The sequence below is a fragment of the Sapajus apella genome, unplaced genomic scaffold (assembly GCF_009761245.1).
Source record: "Sapajus apella isolate SASKATOON/1434 unplaced genomic scaffold, GSC_monkey_1.0 scaffold22, whole genome shotgun sequence".
NCBI lineage: Eukaryota > Metazoa > Chordata > Mammalia > Primates > Cebidae > Sapajus > Sapajus apella.
In genome coordinates this window covers 21,266,218-21,282,531 of record NW_022436962.1, presented here as the reverse complement: position 1 = coordinate 21,282,531, position 16,314 = coordinate 21,266,218, and the positions used below count along the sequence as shown (strand labels likewise).

Below are 16,314 nucleotides of genomic sequence, written 5' to 3'. Positions count from 1 at the left end.
TAACTTACACTATGGAGCCTACCCCGACTCTAATTCATTTTATTATTTTGCTTCTCTGAACTACAATATTTACCAGACACTTTACTTTTAAAATTGGTAATATCACTCTTTTTGTTCCCTTATAGTCACATAAGAGACAGGCTAATAGAAACAAATTGATGTAGGTTTGTGTTTAGTAAGATGAAACTGAGGTAGCAAGATGAAGCTGAGGTAGTTAAGATGAAGATACTTGGTAGTTTGCTTTTTTCAACTATAACATTTGCCAGAAAGTTTACTTTTAAAATTGGCAATATTACTTTTTGTAGCTTATAGAAATAAATATTTATAGAAATAAATAATCCAAGTTTGTAGTTCAGCAAAATGAAAGGTGGTTAAAATTAACGTTCATGTTCAATTGACATAGAATTAATTTCATTACATTTGCTAACCATGATTTACTAAACAGTAAAATCAGATTTTAAATTATATTCAAACAATAATCTATTAATTAAGTTGTTAATGTTTTAAAGAGAAGCATGGATTCATTTTTGGCTTTTAAAATAACATCTTAAAGCCAACACTTATGTTAATACCCAGTTTAGTTTCTTTTAAAATATTTCCACTCTGATAACAAATTGGGGCATGCAAATTTGGTAAAATTGTTGTTTCTTACTTTTAAAAACTTAGTGGCTCATGCCTGTAACCCCAGCACTTTGGGAGGCCAAGGTGGGCGGATCACGAGGTCAAGAGATCCAGACCATCCTGGCCAACATGGTGAAACCCCTTCTCTACTAAAAATACAAAAATTAGCCGGGCATGGTGGCACACACCTGTGGTGAGCCGAAATTGCCACCACCACACTCCAGCCTGGTGACAGAGCAAGACTCTGTCTCCAAAAATAAAAATAAAAAAAAAATGTGAAATGGCATGATTTATCTTAAGAAATACCAGTAAAAATGTAATTTTTCATTGATATACATAGTAGCTAATTTATTTTATATTTTTTTCAAGAAGGAGTCTGAGTCTTGCTCTGTCACACAGGCTAGAGTGCAGTGGCCCAATCTTGGCTCACTGCAACCACCGCCTCCTGGGTTCAAGCAATTCTCCTACCTCAGCCTCCCAAGTAGCTGGGATTACAGGTGCCCAACACCGTGACCAGCTAATTTTTGTATTTCTAATAGAGACAGAGTTTCACCATATTAGTCAGGCTAGTCTCGAATTCTTGACCTCATGAACCTTCCATCTTGGCCTCCCAAAGTGCTGGGATTACAGCTGTTAGCCATCCCGAACTGCCTAGTAGCTAGTTTATTTTCAATCACATTAAAACAGCATTTAAATGGTACATATTTAAATTAATCTTAACACAGCCATCCTGATTTACCTAACTTACCTAGTTTCAGTTATCTTAATTATCAATCAGAACAAATATAAGCCATCTGTCTTTGTGGAATCAATAAAACTAGGTTAAGACTATACTTTGAGGGATTATTTCAGATAAACTTCTAGAGTTTCTCTGAACTGTAGAGCACCAAAAACCATGAAAAGAGGGTGTAGCATTCTCTCCTGAGTGTGAGGCCGGCTGTTGGTGCTACCTCACTGCAACTGCCATATCCACTAATGATCATTATTCTCTTACTCTGGGAGAGTGAGAGAGAGAGGACGCAGTCTGAGTGGTTCTCATTTTAAAAATAAAATCATATAAGTATTAAAACTATGTTTTTGTCTAATTTATGGAAAATCTAGTTCTATTGATAAATTCATAACTATATCTTTAATATACACACACATGCACATATGCGTGCACAGACACACACACACATACACACACACACACCAATCAGTAAAACTCAAGCAAAAGAATGTTGCTTTCTAAATAGTTTACGCTCAACATAATCTAATCAATTGAGGCTTTGGTAGAAAGCAATAATCTCAAGATATTCTAAAATAGGCAGGAAAACAAGAAAATGGGTATATAAATATATAAACACTTTGCTTATTTTTTCTGCCAAATATTGTATTTCATCACTTGGAAGTTTCACCTTCCACAAAGCACTAAAACATGGACAAAGTTCAGCCGAGTTCATTGCCACTTTACATCTTTACACCAAGGAACACATTTCCTTCAGTTTTCAGTAACCTGCTCTTTATTTCTACCTGAGACCTCATCAAAATGGCCTTTAGGGTCTATATTGTTTATGACCACCTGGGTGATTTCTAAGAGAACTGAAGTCTCCTCTACAACTCTATGCTGAGCCTTCACCAGAATCGTCCTTAATGCTCCATTCACAGAAATACCGGCTTTTTCTAGCACGCACCTCCAAACTCTTTCAGACCCTTTTCATCACCCAGTTCCACAACCACTTCCAGATTTTTAGGTATTTGTTACAGCAGCACCCCACTTCTTTCTTAGTCTGTTCAGGCTGTTATAACAAAATTGTCCAGACTAGGTAATTTATAAACAACAGAAATGTATTGCTCACAGTTCTGTAGCCTGGAAAGTCTACATCAAGGTTGAGGTGCCGGCAGACTCGGCGTCTGGAGGCCTGCTCGTCGAAGATGGCGCCTTCCGGCGTGCTTACGTAGCGGAAGGAGCGAACAAGCGCGCTCAGCCCTCTTTTATAAGGGCACTAATTGCATTCATGAGGGCAGTGCCTCCTAGGGGCCCCACCTCCCAAAGGCCCCATCCCTTAATATCTGAAGCTTCTGAATATGTATTTATACACACATTTTATTATGTGAATCTCTGTTTACTAATACAGGTCAAAAAAGCTAAATCTATTAGTATCACATAATCTTTAATATGTAGAAATATTTCTTTGTGTTTTTTTTTGTTGTTTCTGAATGAAAATACTTATTCAGGAGTTCGATCTCCATGAATTTTCCTTCATATGTGCTAACAATTCTCTCACATTTTTATCTTTATGCTAATTTATTCTGAATTTTGAGATTGTTTCTAAGTTTATTGTCTAATTCATTCTTTAAATTTCCTGTTATATTGAGTCTGTTTTTTCCTATTTTAAGACGCATTTTACTTTTATTAATGTTTTTGTTTTGAAAAAATTCTTATCTCAGCCTGTGTCAAAATACATGCCCTCATTGAGAACAAGATGTTTTCTAAATACTTCTTATACTTCATTAAACAAACCTATTTAGGAGGAAGCAAACTTCTGAGTAACTAATGCTTTGCTCTTCTCTCGTTGCAAAATAATTTCAATGTCTCATATTTTTCTGTTTACTCATTCTTGAGCAATGTAATGAACATGCTCTGAAAATGCTGGTTTAAAACTCTCATTCAATACACTTTTCATATATAGAAAAATACTTAGGCCTAGTGTTGAAAACAATACATTTAAAGGTCTTTACACTCACCAATGCCCACCTGCTGACCATTTACCTCCATGCTAATCTATCGCTGAAGAGCAAATTGTTGCCCAGTGGGTTTCAAACAAATGTGAAATCCTTCACCAGAGCAGAGGTCTTTATTCTCATTTTTTAAGTCATACAAATAGATTCAACCAGAATTCCAAAAGTAATGAAAGAAAGACAGAAGCATGCAAGTGTCAAGCTCTTGTTCCCTGCTCTGCTTTTCACTGTCCCCTGTGCCTTACTACAGCAATGATTTACCATGAAGTTTGTAAGGCTTAACCTTCAAGATCTCTCACTTGCACGAGGCCCTTGCAATGTCTGTGAGAGTCTATGACGAAGTGATTATCATGTTCAAATATTTTTGTAAAATTTGTAAAACGTACATATTTTATCCACTCAATCTTCCCTGTACGTCGCGACTATGAAGCAGCCATTAGGGATCCTAATAAAAAATTGTTTGAGAAAAATTTAGTTTGCTTTTGGTGGAATGTATTGGTGTGGATCACAGACACTCTCCTAAACAGTTAAATCATTGCTAGCCATGCACCAAGACAGTGAATAACTTGGAAATAAACCCCACATCACTCCTAAACAGAGGTCAAACTTGTGTTAGCTTTCAAGTTTCTGTATCACAGGAAAGGTGGAGTTCCTTCTATAACTTAAAGTTGGTAACTTCCTCAAACTCAGGGATTTAGAGGAGCTCACACTCACTTTTGCCATTGGTTCTTCCTGAATATTAACAATCTCTGTTTACTTTAAAGAAAATGTACTCCATATGTTTCAGAATCATTTGTGCTTAAATCACCACATGGGAGATATAAATATTCAATATACACATGTAGAAATGTTTTTAGATGTGGAAGAGACTACTTTTATTTTTAAAATGAATAGTTCTTGTCTTGATCCCTGACCGGGAAAAAAGAAAAAAAGATTCCCTCCCAGGTGCGGCTGCTCATTCTACAGGTGATTTCAGGCTCTGGGAAGGTGTCCTCCCATTGACCTTGAGTCATTATAGCAAATATTTTGGCTACAGCTGTACCAGTTAATTCAGCAGGAAGGAGTTCAAGCTCTTAGTTCCATGCTTTTTAGCCACATTGAAGACTAAGGCATCATGTCTTCTGTGCCCTACTCCAAGGACAGGAACCATATATTTACCCTAAAAGTAGTGAGACTCTGCTCTCCTGACTCTTCTACTAGGCAGCCATTCCACTTTGAAGAAGCAATCTACTGAGATTCAGCTTGTTCAATCACATAAGAAATGATGTAGATACTTCCATCTTAACCTTTTTAATGCATATATTGAGAAAATAAACATTTTTTAAAAAGAGCAAGGCCAGGCGTGATGTCTCACACCTGTAATCCTAGCACTTTGGGAGGCCGAGGCAGGAAGTGAACTTGAGCCCACAAGTTTGAGACCAGCCTGGGAAACATGGTGACACCCCATCTCTAAAAAAGATACAAAAACTTGCCAGGCTTGGTGGCGTGCACCTGCAGTTCCAGCTACTCAGGGGGCTGAGGGTGGGAGACTCGCTTGAGCCCAGGAGGTTGAGGCTACAGTGAGCCATGATTGTGCCACTTTACTACAGCCTAGGTGACAGAGACCGTGTTTCAAAAATAAAAAAGCAAAAGACAACAATTTCTATGCCACTTATATGGTTTCCTGGTATATTGCAATAACGATAATAATAAGGCTCAATAAGGGTTCATGGCTGGAATGCTACTTTAAAGAGAAGCTAACACTCTAACTTGCAAAAGAATAGTTCTGATACATAAGCAACAGCATAAAGATCCTTGCAGTCTTAGAATGAATCCCCAGGAGGCCCACTGCTCACACCCAGCTGCCCTTACCCCCACCTTGGATGAGTCTTATTCTCATTCAGGGCTGTGTCACTCCACAGAACACAAATCGATCTGGCCCTTGGTGAGGTTTCATCTTTCTCTTAACACCTAGCATAGCCTCATTTATTCATGCTTACTAAGCAGAAAGGTGGTGTAACCCTCTGTGCCTTTTAGTACTTGGGGATAGAACCATACTGAGATCCAGATGGATAAATTCTGCTGGACATCACTCAAATTTCTCAAAGGCACCAAAAATCAATATATCAAAAATGAACTCTTGATCTTCCCCTAAGTTCTAGCTTTCTCCCAGTGTTTTCTGTCCCAGAATGTGTGACCCCCATGTATTCCCTTGAGAGAGAAAGCCACAATCATACAGATCTACCTTTCTCTTAAAACCCATACTTCATCACCAGACCCTGTTGGCTTTGCCCCCTACACAATTCTAAAATAGTTTTTCCCCTAACATTTGCAGGGTCCAGAGCAAGGGAACACATACCATATCTGGAAACAATTTAAAGGTATAAATAAAGTGAACAAGCTGTTAGGTAAGACAGTTCTATTTTTCCACCTTGACAAACACATCTTCATAATGACCAGGAGAGCAGGGTTCAGATGAAAATTCTCCATCTCCTTGGAGTTTTGTGCCCTTAATTAGGGACTGGGGGTTGCTGGACCACATTTCATAGATAGCAGACAACAGGCTACCCCATGTTGTCCCATCCCACCTGCAAGAGACTTACTGCAAGGGACCTCATGGACACACACGTTGGCACTTAGCCTACGTGTCCCAGTTCCACAAGCTCTCTTTGCAACCTCTGTGCATAGCTGCTGCTCCTAGCCTACTGTCAAGTCCATTCAAGCTAGTATTATAAAATTCCATAAACTAGGTGGCTTATAAAAACAGAAATGCATTTCTCACAGTTCTGGAAGCTGAGAGGTCTAAGATCAAGGTGCCAGCAGATTCGGTGTCTGGTGAGACCTGCTCTCTGGTTCTTACAAGGTATCTCGCTATGTCTTCACATGATGAAAGGGACAGAACAGCTATCTGGGGCCTCTTTTATCAAGACACTAATCCCATTCATGTGGGTTTCAATCCTGTGATCTAAATATTTCCCAAAGGCCTTACTTCCTAATAGCATTATATTGTGATTAGGTTTTCGACATATGAATTTGGAGGACACGGACATTCAGGCTGTAGCAGACACTCTGGAACCTAGGGCCAAACACGTACCGGAGACCAGAGGGGTCTAGAAGCAGGTAGGGGTGGGGCTGTCTGTGGGTCAATTCTGTTAGGAGTAGTATAGGCAGAAATAGACCAGAATGAGGTTCCGTGAAAAGACAGGCCCAGGTAGGGCTCCCTTGCCTATCCAGGGGTATTCCTCAGTTCGATTCATTGTCCTTTCCTTCCACCGCCACCATCCTGGGCTCTTGCCTAAACGACTTCAGTAGCCTCCTAATTAATCTCCGAACATCAACTTTGTCTCTGCAGTACATTCTTCACATTATAGCCAGAATGACTTCTTGTTGTAGTGATTCAAACATCCTTGGCTTAGGCTTTGGAAAGTTGATTACTCTTGAAGTTTAGGTAAATTCTTTAATGTGGTCTACGAAGATACCCCACGTTCTGGCTCCTACCTACTTCTCCACTCCTCTTGCCCTGGCGTTCTCTCAGTCCCTTACACTCACCTTCCTCCCACCACAGGGTGTCTGTGCTCTTCCCTCTGAGTGAAATGTGCTTCTTATTTCCCCATTGCATCACATTACTCCTATTTGGACTTCAGATCTTGGCCTCCACAGGAAAACCCTGACCTCTTCGCTATGCCCATCTCATATCACCATGCATCTCTCCTACACTTCCACAGTTTCTCCTTCACCCTGAATTGTGTCCGAGTGTAGTTGCAGGGTGCTCTTGGGTCACTCAGCTGCACATTGTATCACCTGGACCACTCTCTAGCCAGGACTTCTAAAGGAAGTGGCTAAATTCCCACTGCCAACAAGACCAGCCACATTTCTAAAGTGGAGATGACAATAACACTACATCATAAGGTTGGGAAGGGGATTAAGTAAAATAATACCTGTAAATCACTTATGATGATGCTTGGTACATTTTAAGAACTAAATAAAATTTGTTATGCAACTTCTCTTACTCAGCCTTAACGCACATAGAAGGCTGTATGCTGTATGTTCCATTAAGGCAGGCGTCATGTCTGATTTCCCCAGCACTTGCCAGATCAGCTGATTCATAATAGATGAATGAATGGATGAAGAGTCCCTGGCCCAGGTTTAAATGTCCTTAAAGCTAAATGAGATGTTGATTTATAGATGATTAAGAAGCCCAATATCTAGCACAGGCCTGCATTTTACTGGGTGTTTTATTAGTATTTGATAAAAGAATACATCATTAAATTAATGAAATTTCGTCTTTTTGTCAACCCTCAGTTAAACTGGCATGCCTTTACCCAATGGAGGGAACAGTGCCATCCTGTTGGCAAAAAATGAAATAATCCTAGGCTCTGTCCTATTGTACCTTTTACAGATGATTTGGATAGAAGCAACGGGGGATGTCTTTGCTGAATTTAAAAATGATACAAAGACAAAGAGGTAAGGAAGGAGCTAACAGAGTGTGTGCCAGAAAAATGTTTCACCATCATCTGCAACAATGACATAAAATGATTACATAAAACCAAAAAAGGGCTTCATTTAAATGACCACTGGCTCCACTTTTGTGTAAATCCCTCTAAGATTTTTTGTTCGTATTTATCTCTCTCTTTCTCTACCCTTATATAAATATATATGTGTATATAGAAAGACAAATGTGCACTTTTAGTTTTTAGAGAATAGTCATCACATGCAATTGTAAAACATTTTTTTCTGGCTAATGCTACGTTATTAAATATTCTTCTGTAATGTCATTTTTCAATACAACAATAAGCATTCTGTAATTTATATAACCACTGTATGATTGTTTTCAATTTTGTTATTTTGGACATCGTTGGCATGAACATTCTTATAACTGAATGTTTGCCCATAACCATTAATTCCTTAAGATAATTTTTGAAATGTGAGTGTTGACATATATATACACGTTGCTAACTTGTTTTCCAAAAAAATGCCATATAGATTTACTCTCCCACAGTGATTGGTGAGGGCCCTTGTTTTCCTGCTCCTTTGCCAAAATTCTTGGTCTCATCTTTTGTTAATCTTTACTCACGTATAAGTTAGAAGTGAGGTCTCATTGTTTTAGCTTACTCTTTTTAGCTTACTCTTACTAAGATGGAATTATTTCTTACACTTTATCAGCTATTTGTATTTCTCCTCACAAAATGAAATTTAACAAATGTAAATACGAAGTTCTACATTTGTTTTCCAAAAACAATCACATAATTGTAAAATAGGGAAACTTGGCTTGACTGAAGGGTACATGAAAAGAAAAATTAATGGCAAAAAAGCAAAGGGAATGTGATAACTGTTTTTAAATGTTTGAACAGTTATCATATAGAAAAGAAATCAGGTTTAGTTTATATTTTTCCAAGAGGAAAAAGTAGGGCAAGCAGATGGAAAGTTACAGGTTGGCAGATTTTAGCTCATCTTAAGAAAAAACTTTTTAACTGTCTCAGTAATCCAAAGATGGAATGGGTGGCCTCGTGTAGGGAGATCCCCACCACTGGAAGAGATCAAGAGTATAAATGGTCTACTGTGTGGAAGTTGTAGATGGAAGGGCTTTCTGAATTGGATTAAATGGATGACTTTGAATATCACTGCAAACTCCATGATTTTTTTTTCTTCTATGAACATGAGATCACAGTAATTCTTTTAAAAACACATTATTGGCCGGGTGAGGTGGCTCATACCTATAATTCCTGCACTTTGGGAGGCTGTGGCAGGCGGAGTTCTGAGGTCGGGAGTTCGAGACCAGCCTGAACAACACGGAGAAACTCCATCTCTACTAAAAATACAAAATTAGCTGGGCATGGTGGTGCATGCCTGTAATCCCAGCTACTCAGGAGGCTGAGGCAGGAGAATCGCTTGAATCTGGGAGGCAGAGGTTGTGGTGAGCTGAGTTTGTGTCACTGCACTCCAGCCTGGGCAACAAGAGCAAAACTTCGTCTCAAAAAAACCACAAATTATTATTCACCTATTTGCTGTCAATTCCTATGTAAATCAGAATAAAAATACCTTTAAAGGTTTAAAAGTGCCATTTTTATATCATCTAATCAAAAGATTATGAAAGTTTGTGTTTCTTAGGGTTTTGTTTTTTTCACTCTTGTCTGAGCACAAAAACTGAAACACACTTGTTAGATTTTCAGATCTGGTCAACTTAGAGAATGTTTATGTTATATTATAAACAAGATTACTAGGATTGTTACATTTTAAAGTAAATCATTTTATAGAACATGAACACTTTAAGAACAGACTAACAGAAATGAAAATAATTGCTTAGTTAGCAGGCCTGCTAGAATTTGGGAGCATTTCATCAGCATTTAGTTTAAGTAACATATGCTCTTAAAAGTAAAAAACCTATTCTATGAATCTACAGATTTCCACTGTATTAGCTGTGTCCCCAACAGAGGTCAAAATGTCTAGTTATAGAGGATAGGCTCTATTTGAAAAATACAGGTGATTTGATCAAAATCATGAAACATTCACATCTTTCCTTTAGCTACATTCCCTCTCCTTTCCACTCTAGTCACTTAATAAAGTAACACCCATATTTCTTTCAGTGTCTTTCAAGCTCTAAAGAAGAAGGACTGTACTGACCACCTCTTATGCCAACCCAAAAGAGTATAATCATTCCATAGGGGCAGCCCACTTTGCTGCATTAAGCAGTAGAACTCAGTCTTCACATTTGGTTTATGAGAGAGGCATCACATTGCAGAGCCCATGGATTCTGAATCAATTAGTCAGATCTAAAGCTTTAATTCATCATAATATAGTAAGGAACTAGACATGCAGTGGTATGCATTAGCGCCCAACTCTTTCCAATACTACGCCATGGTTTTGTTGTTTTTTTTTTAAACCCAACTTGTTAAGTGATACCAGCCTATGTTGTGTTATATGATCTTGCTGATACTGCAGATAAAATATAGCTGCTATTTATTTTGGTAATTTAATATGGTAGAAGGAGTTTGAGAAAATTGTGACTGTTCACATGCTATTTCAGGATAACAGAGACCCACCCTGATCCAGAGAAATCTAGTTAAACAGGGCCTGGTGTTTTCCATTCTGTTTTGTAGCAACATGTTTCTGGGCTATGTATAACCCCAAGAAAGCTGAAAACACTGACCAGGTTGGGGAGGAAAGCTCACAGCTTGGCTGTGATGTAAGAGGAAGCCTGACTTCCGGCATCAGTGCAGCATATATTTTTGGCAAGTCATTTATGTTTTTCCCACTCCCATTTCCAATTTAGGGAACTAAGAGTTTCTTTTAGGAATGCTTTCTTTCTAAAGTTATGTGGCAGGAAGGAGACTGGCTCTAGCTTCTTCGTTTGGCTAATAATGGAAGTGCACACACCCATTTTAAAGAAATTTTAGGTGATAGAGAAAATTAGAGGCCGCCCAGACCTTTTCTGCCTTGTTCTGACAGTCCATTCGAGGAATGTAACTAAGAGTTCAGGAGGAAGAACTGTCAAAAATCCAGGCACTCAAAATACTATACTTTCCCAAAATGAAGTTCATCTGTTTTCTCAAAATGCTATACTTCTTCACTCTCATGCCTTTGGATATGCTATTGTCTTCACTAGGCTGAGTCCAAATTTTTTGAAGGTAGGTTGGTATATTATATTGGTTGTGATTCATGTAGAGAAAAGGAGGGTATCTCATAATTACCTGGAGAATTTTCCAGATACATGTTGCTTTTTCTGCTATACTTCCTGCCCACCCGCCACGGGAACTCTGGTTTATTGCCAAGTAACTACTGAATTGGTTAAGGTTTCTATGCATTTGAAGAAAAGGAAGATAAGTGAAATAATGAATATTTTCAGTCACTCAAACTAACTCTGCTTTTTTTCTTTTTTTCCATCTATGCTTCTGTTTATTCTGATATTTTTGAAGGAAGGTTATATGTCAAGACCTCTGGTGAGTGCTGAAGATGGAGAGATAAATCCTACTTTGTTCTTGCCACTGTGGAGCTCATGAAGATCTAATTAGAAAAAAAATTATCTTTCTATCTATCTATCTATCTACATAAACAATTCATATAGTGGAAAAAATAGACATAGTGTTTCACTGGAACGGCCTAAGACTAAAGTGAAATGTAGTCTAAGTGCCAAGAGATGCAAACAGAAGGAGCAAATTCATGGAGTTGGGTTTTTGTTACTATCCCTTGGTTGGTGTATTGAATATAAACCTTGTGTGTCTTTGCAATTGCTCCATTGTCTCCTTCATTCATTCTCTGTCAGTATCCCACACAGGTCAAGCTGTTCCTCCCCTTCCAAACTTGGTTGGAACACCACATTAGGAAGCATGGGATCTGGCTCCCTGAGAGGCTGCAGCTAAAACTTCAAGAAAATTAACTCCCCAGAGATTGAACCTTGGCCAATGGGAAGCAAGAGACAGGAGGGAACACAGCTCACAATTTCTCTCTCCGTTATCCTCTGCATGAACTGCTCTGAGGTAGGATTCTCTTTGCAAACCTACCAGAAACTTCTCCTCCATGAGATGGGTGAACACACATTTTGAGTGACCTGTATATATGTTTGCAACTCATTGTGACACAGTGGTCACTGAAGTTATCCATCACATCACAGGGATTCTCATCTTTCCTTTTTGTCAGGGTGCCATTCCCTCTCACTCCCATTGCCCTGTGATTTCATCTCCATAATAACTTGTTCACATTTTAATCATTGCCTCAGGCTCTGTTTTCTAAAAGTTGCAGAATATAACAACTTGATCTGAGAATATCCAGCGATCCTTCTTTCACTTTGATAACAAAAATTTCAAAAAGAAAAGAAGGAAAATTAATTGCTCTTTGAAATCTTGTCTGCTTATTTATATGTTCAAGAATAAATAAATACTGACAAACCATTTGCTAGTGGTTACACAACTTCAAATGAGCAAATGTTTAGCTATTTTCTGGCAAGTGGGATTAGTCTATTCCTGGTGTATTTATGGACCCGTCCTAGCTCTGCAGATTATATAGATGCTGTTGCTGTTTGTCTTTTCTTCCACGGTTGATCTTCCTGAGTAGATTCAAGGGTTGCATAAGACAAAAAACTTGAAAGTTGCTTGCAATGCATCAAGAGACTAATTCTCACATTCTCAAGTGGCCATTAGCAGCATTTTTCTTCTCAATCTAATCTTCTGCTTCCTAATCTAACTCCATACACTTCATATTTCTTCTGCGTTGCGTCAAGTACTACAAATGATGCAAGCCCCTTCATTCCTGTTGCTTTAATTCTTGTTCTTTACCTCTGGTAGAAGCTAAAGGTTGCTTAACCACTATACTCCTCAATTTACTGACAGATTGTGCACAATCCATGTAATTTTTTCTAATTGTTTCTTTAGGAAATTCAAATACTTCTGTAATTTTTGCTTGAAGTTTTATTTGTGCATACTTGAACATTATCTCAGCATTTTCCCTAACACCTACTCTAAAATCTTCTAAGAAGTTCAAACTGATTAGTTGGAAAAACAAGCTTGCTCCATTTGCAGCAAATGTCAGTAGTCTAAAGTCAACAAATGTTTGAAGAAAATAAAGTGTTCAAATACCACCACCCCCACCCTAACAAAATATCAACTCCATGGAGAATATTTGACTGGTTCAATGCTCCATGATGAGAACCTAAAATACCTGTAGTAGCATAAAAGTTTATTAAATGAGCAAATGAGTCCATAAATGTGCAGTGTTCTATTGAAAATTTATGCAAACCCATTCAAGACCATGTCTCAATTCTGTCAAATGTTAATGGTGCATTGTAAATGCTATCCCATTTTTTTTTTTTTCTTTTTTGAGACAGAGTCTCACTCCATCACCAGGTGCCAGGGTGGAGTGCAGTGGCGTGATCTTGGCTCACCGCAACCTCCGCCTCCTGGGTTCAAGCAATTCTCCTGCCTCAGCCTCCCGAGTAGCTGGGACTATAGGCGCATGCCACCACACTCGGCTAATTTTTTTGTATTTTTAGTAGAGATGGGGTTTCACCATGTTGGCCAAGCTGGTCTCGATCTCTTGACCTTGTGATCTGCCCACCTCAGCCTCCCAAAGTGCTGGGATTATAAGCATGAGCCACCACGCCCAGCATATCTCTTTATGAAGACTCTTTTGGACCTCATCCTATCTTTAAGTCATCCCTTCTTCCTTCAAGCTCTCATATTTTATCTGCCCACACCTGTGATATTTATCACTTTCTACCTTGAATTATTTTTGTATTTGTATTTATATCTTTGAATTCTACTTCATCTCTTTTCTGTTCTCCACTGCACTTACCACAAGTCCTCATCAACCTTCATACTGTTGAATAGGTTGTGGGTATGTGTGTGTGTGTGTCTCTGTGTTTAGACCATGGATTATAAAATCAATTCAAACCATTACCTTTGGGAATGCCATATTATCCCAGTCAGAATAATCTGCATAGATAACAGGAAATTAATCCTGATAATACCAGGTCTAAGCAACCAAACACATTTTTCCTCGTATGGTCAGCAATAGTTTATTAAGTCATATAATCTATCCTAGCAGTTGAAGGGGGAGAAAAAAAAACCAAGCAAAAATTACATGACTATCACACTTCCCCAGAGTAAGTGCCTTAGACATTCATCTGCTGATTTATCTTCTACCATGCACGTACTTAAAACTAACTGTATTATTATTACATAAGAAATGAAAACACAGGATTTATCCCTTATCCATCTCTTTGCATTGACCCCAAATTTGTTTGGAGTCTTTGCTCTAATCCACACTCTGATTTTCCTCTAAGCTTCTGGATCATAATTACCCAGATCATTAGCAATTCTCTTTTTTTATTGTATGGTTTCTATCTGCCTCTGGGTGGTTTTCTTTTAATTAAAAAAAATAGAATGGAAAAGTTTCAATTGTAAACACACAAAGGTTCTGTTGGCAAGTAGAAGTTTGGCAGAAGAAGGACCCACCGTCAGCTTAGCGGCCGTTTATTGGCTCAAAAACAAGAACAATTTTGAAGGAAATTAGGGTAGTTTTTTTAAAGTGACAATTTTCTCCATCAGGTAGATTACACTATTTCCTGTTATTTTATGATACTTTCACTTATACATTTTCTCCAGAGCCCATAAAATTTTCCATCTGGGGTGCAGTTTTCTGATCCCTTTGTACGCCTTTGGGTTCAGTTTCTCCTTTTCTTCTTTTCCTCTCTTACTTACTTAATTTTTTTTTTTTTTTAAGTGTTAAGTGTCTCCAGGAACCTTTATCAGATACCAAAGAACAGAAGTTTTGATCTTAGCTAAAGAGCTTATCCACTCACCGAAAGCTACCCTTATAGCCCTGGAGGACGGAGGGTGGAAGTAGAAATCAGGCTTAACTACTAAAATTGCCTTTGCCTGAAACCTTAGCTTATGCCTTGAACAGCTTACAACTACAATCCTTGAAAATTAAGACTCGGGGTTTCCCGCCGATAGATGTTTTCCACACAGGAGATGAAAGAGCAGGTACAGCCTGGGTTTCTTTCAAAGGGAAGGAATAGCAATTGGCTGTGGTCTGTAGGAAAAGAAAAAAAGTAAACGTCCTTTAAAAGCTTAAGTACTACCAAGAAGATCTTTTTCTCCCCTTCTCTCCCAGTGGAACCATAAAGTCTTCCCAGGCAAAGACCAAGCCGACAAAAAGAAAAAGAGGGAACAAAAGCTGAAGCATCATGTGGATAAAGTTACAGACTGATCACAACTCACGTGATGACATTTTATTACCAATGGAACAAAACGGGAAACACTTCTTTCTTAATGGACATTATTTCCTGTTTCTGAAATACAGTGGTTTGTTTCTTTCATTCGTACCACATAGCAGGTCAGTTGGATTCCCAGCACTCACCTTTTTTATTGGCCATGCAATGGTTTAACTTTTCTCCCATTGAACATAACCTTGCCCTGCCCGCTTCTTGTACCAATAGTCTTTGCCATCACTACCAGAATTTTAACAGCGTTCTGAGAAAGGTTGTTTAGAGAAAATATGGGAAGGATAATAAACGAATTTTTAAGTAGGAAAGCTGGGAGTGAATACTGAGTTCTAAAATGTGAAGAGCTTCCTCTGTCCAAATAACTGGGCATTCTCTATTTTTATTTGCTAAACGGGACAATCCTATGTGATGCCCACCCTGAACTGTAGGAACTTCAGCCAAGAGACAGAAAAGACAACCAAATGGAAGTGTGCTAACACTAGGGGGCGCTGCAAGAAACAGCGTGAGGCCGTTTGGGAAACCAAAGAAAGGAACAGTAAGGTTCTCCTGGCTCCACTGCGAAGAGCACGTGAGGAACACACAAGTGAGAGAAGAAGTGACATTGGCGTGCATAACCATCAGAGCCACATAAACCAGCCCCAGCAGGGACAGGGCACAGCCAAGCAGGCCAGGTCACTAGCAACCAGGAAGCCTCCAAGTCCAACACAGCCAAGGCAACAGAAGGAGCAGCTATGGCTACTGAGCAGCTGATCAGACGCTGGCCCCCACAACCACCAAGGAAGAATTCTACTGGCTTCCAAGGACAACTGAGCCTCCCAGGGACCCTGCCAAAGTTGAGTGGATATCTGGGAACTAAATTTCTAACAATTCTGGTGGGGTGGTGGGGGTACGGTTCAAAGCTTCTTTTTAATCCCACTAGTGTGGCCTCCTTCTTGCCCCCACACACAGACACATGCACATTCCCAGAGTGACGTCCTCAAAAGCCAAAGCTAACCAGATTTCTCAACAGCAGAAAATATCATTCGCATCTTCACAACTTCCCAAAATGGCCTTCCCCATGTTCTGCGTTGCTCTCCCCAACTTGCCTTCCAAGGTAGACGTCTCCACCAACGGTCACCTCACCAAGCGCCCCCATCTTCCACATAGAAAGGAAACACTTTAAAGAGACATTTGTGATTCTAAAAATGATTTAAAAACAAAACAAAACAAAAACAAATAAAAAGGTATGTGCCAAAAAATAACAACAACAAAAAATTGTTAAGTCTTACTGGCCG

The 16,314-nt window shown here is 38.9% G+C and overlaps 1 non-coding gene across 1 annotated transcript; it reads left to right on the top strand.

Moving 5' to 3' along the window:
* Nucleotides 1-1,445: 1,445 nt before the first annotated feature.
* On the top strand, nucleotides 1,446-1,654 carry LOC116559108. Its single transcript, XR_004272307.1, has one exon. It is a non-coding gene; the product is annotated as a small nucleolar RNA U3 (small nucleolar RNA).
* The last annotated feature ends 14,660 nt before the right edge of the window (nucleotides 1,655-16,314 follow it).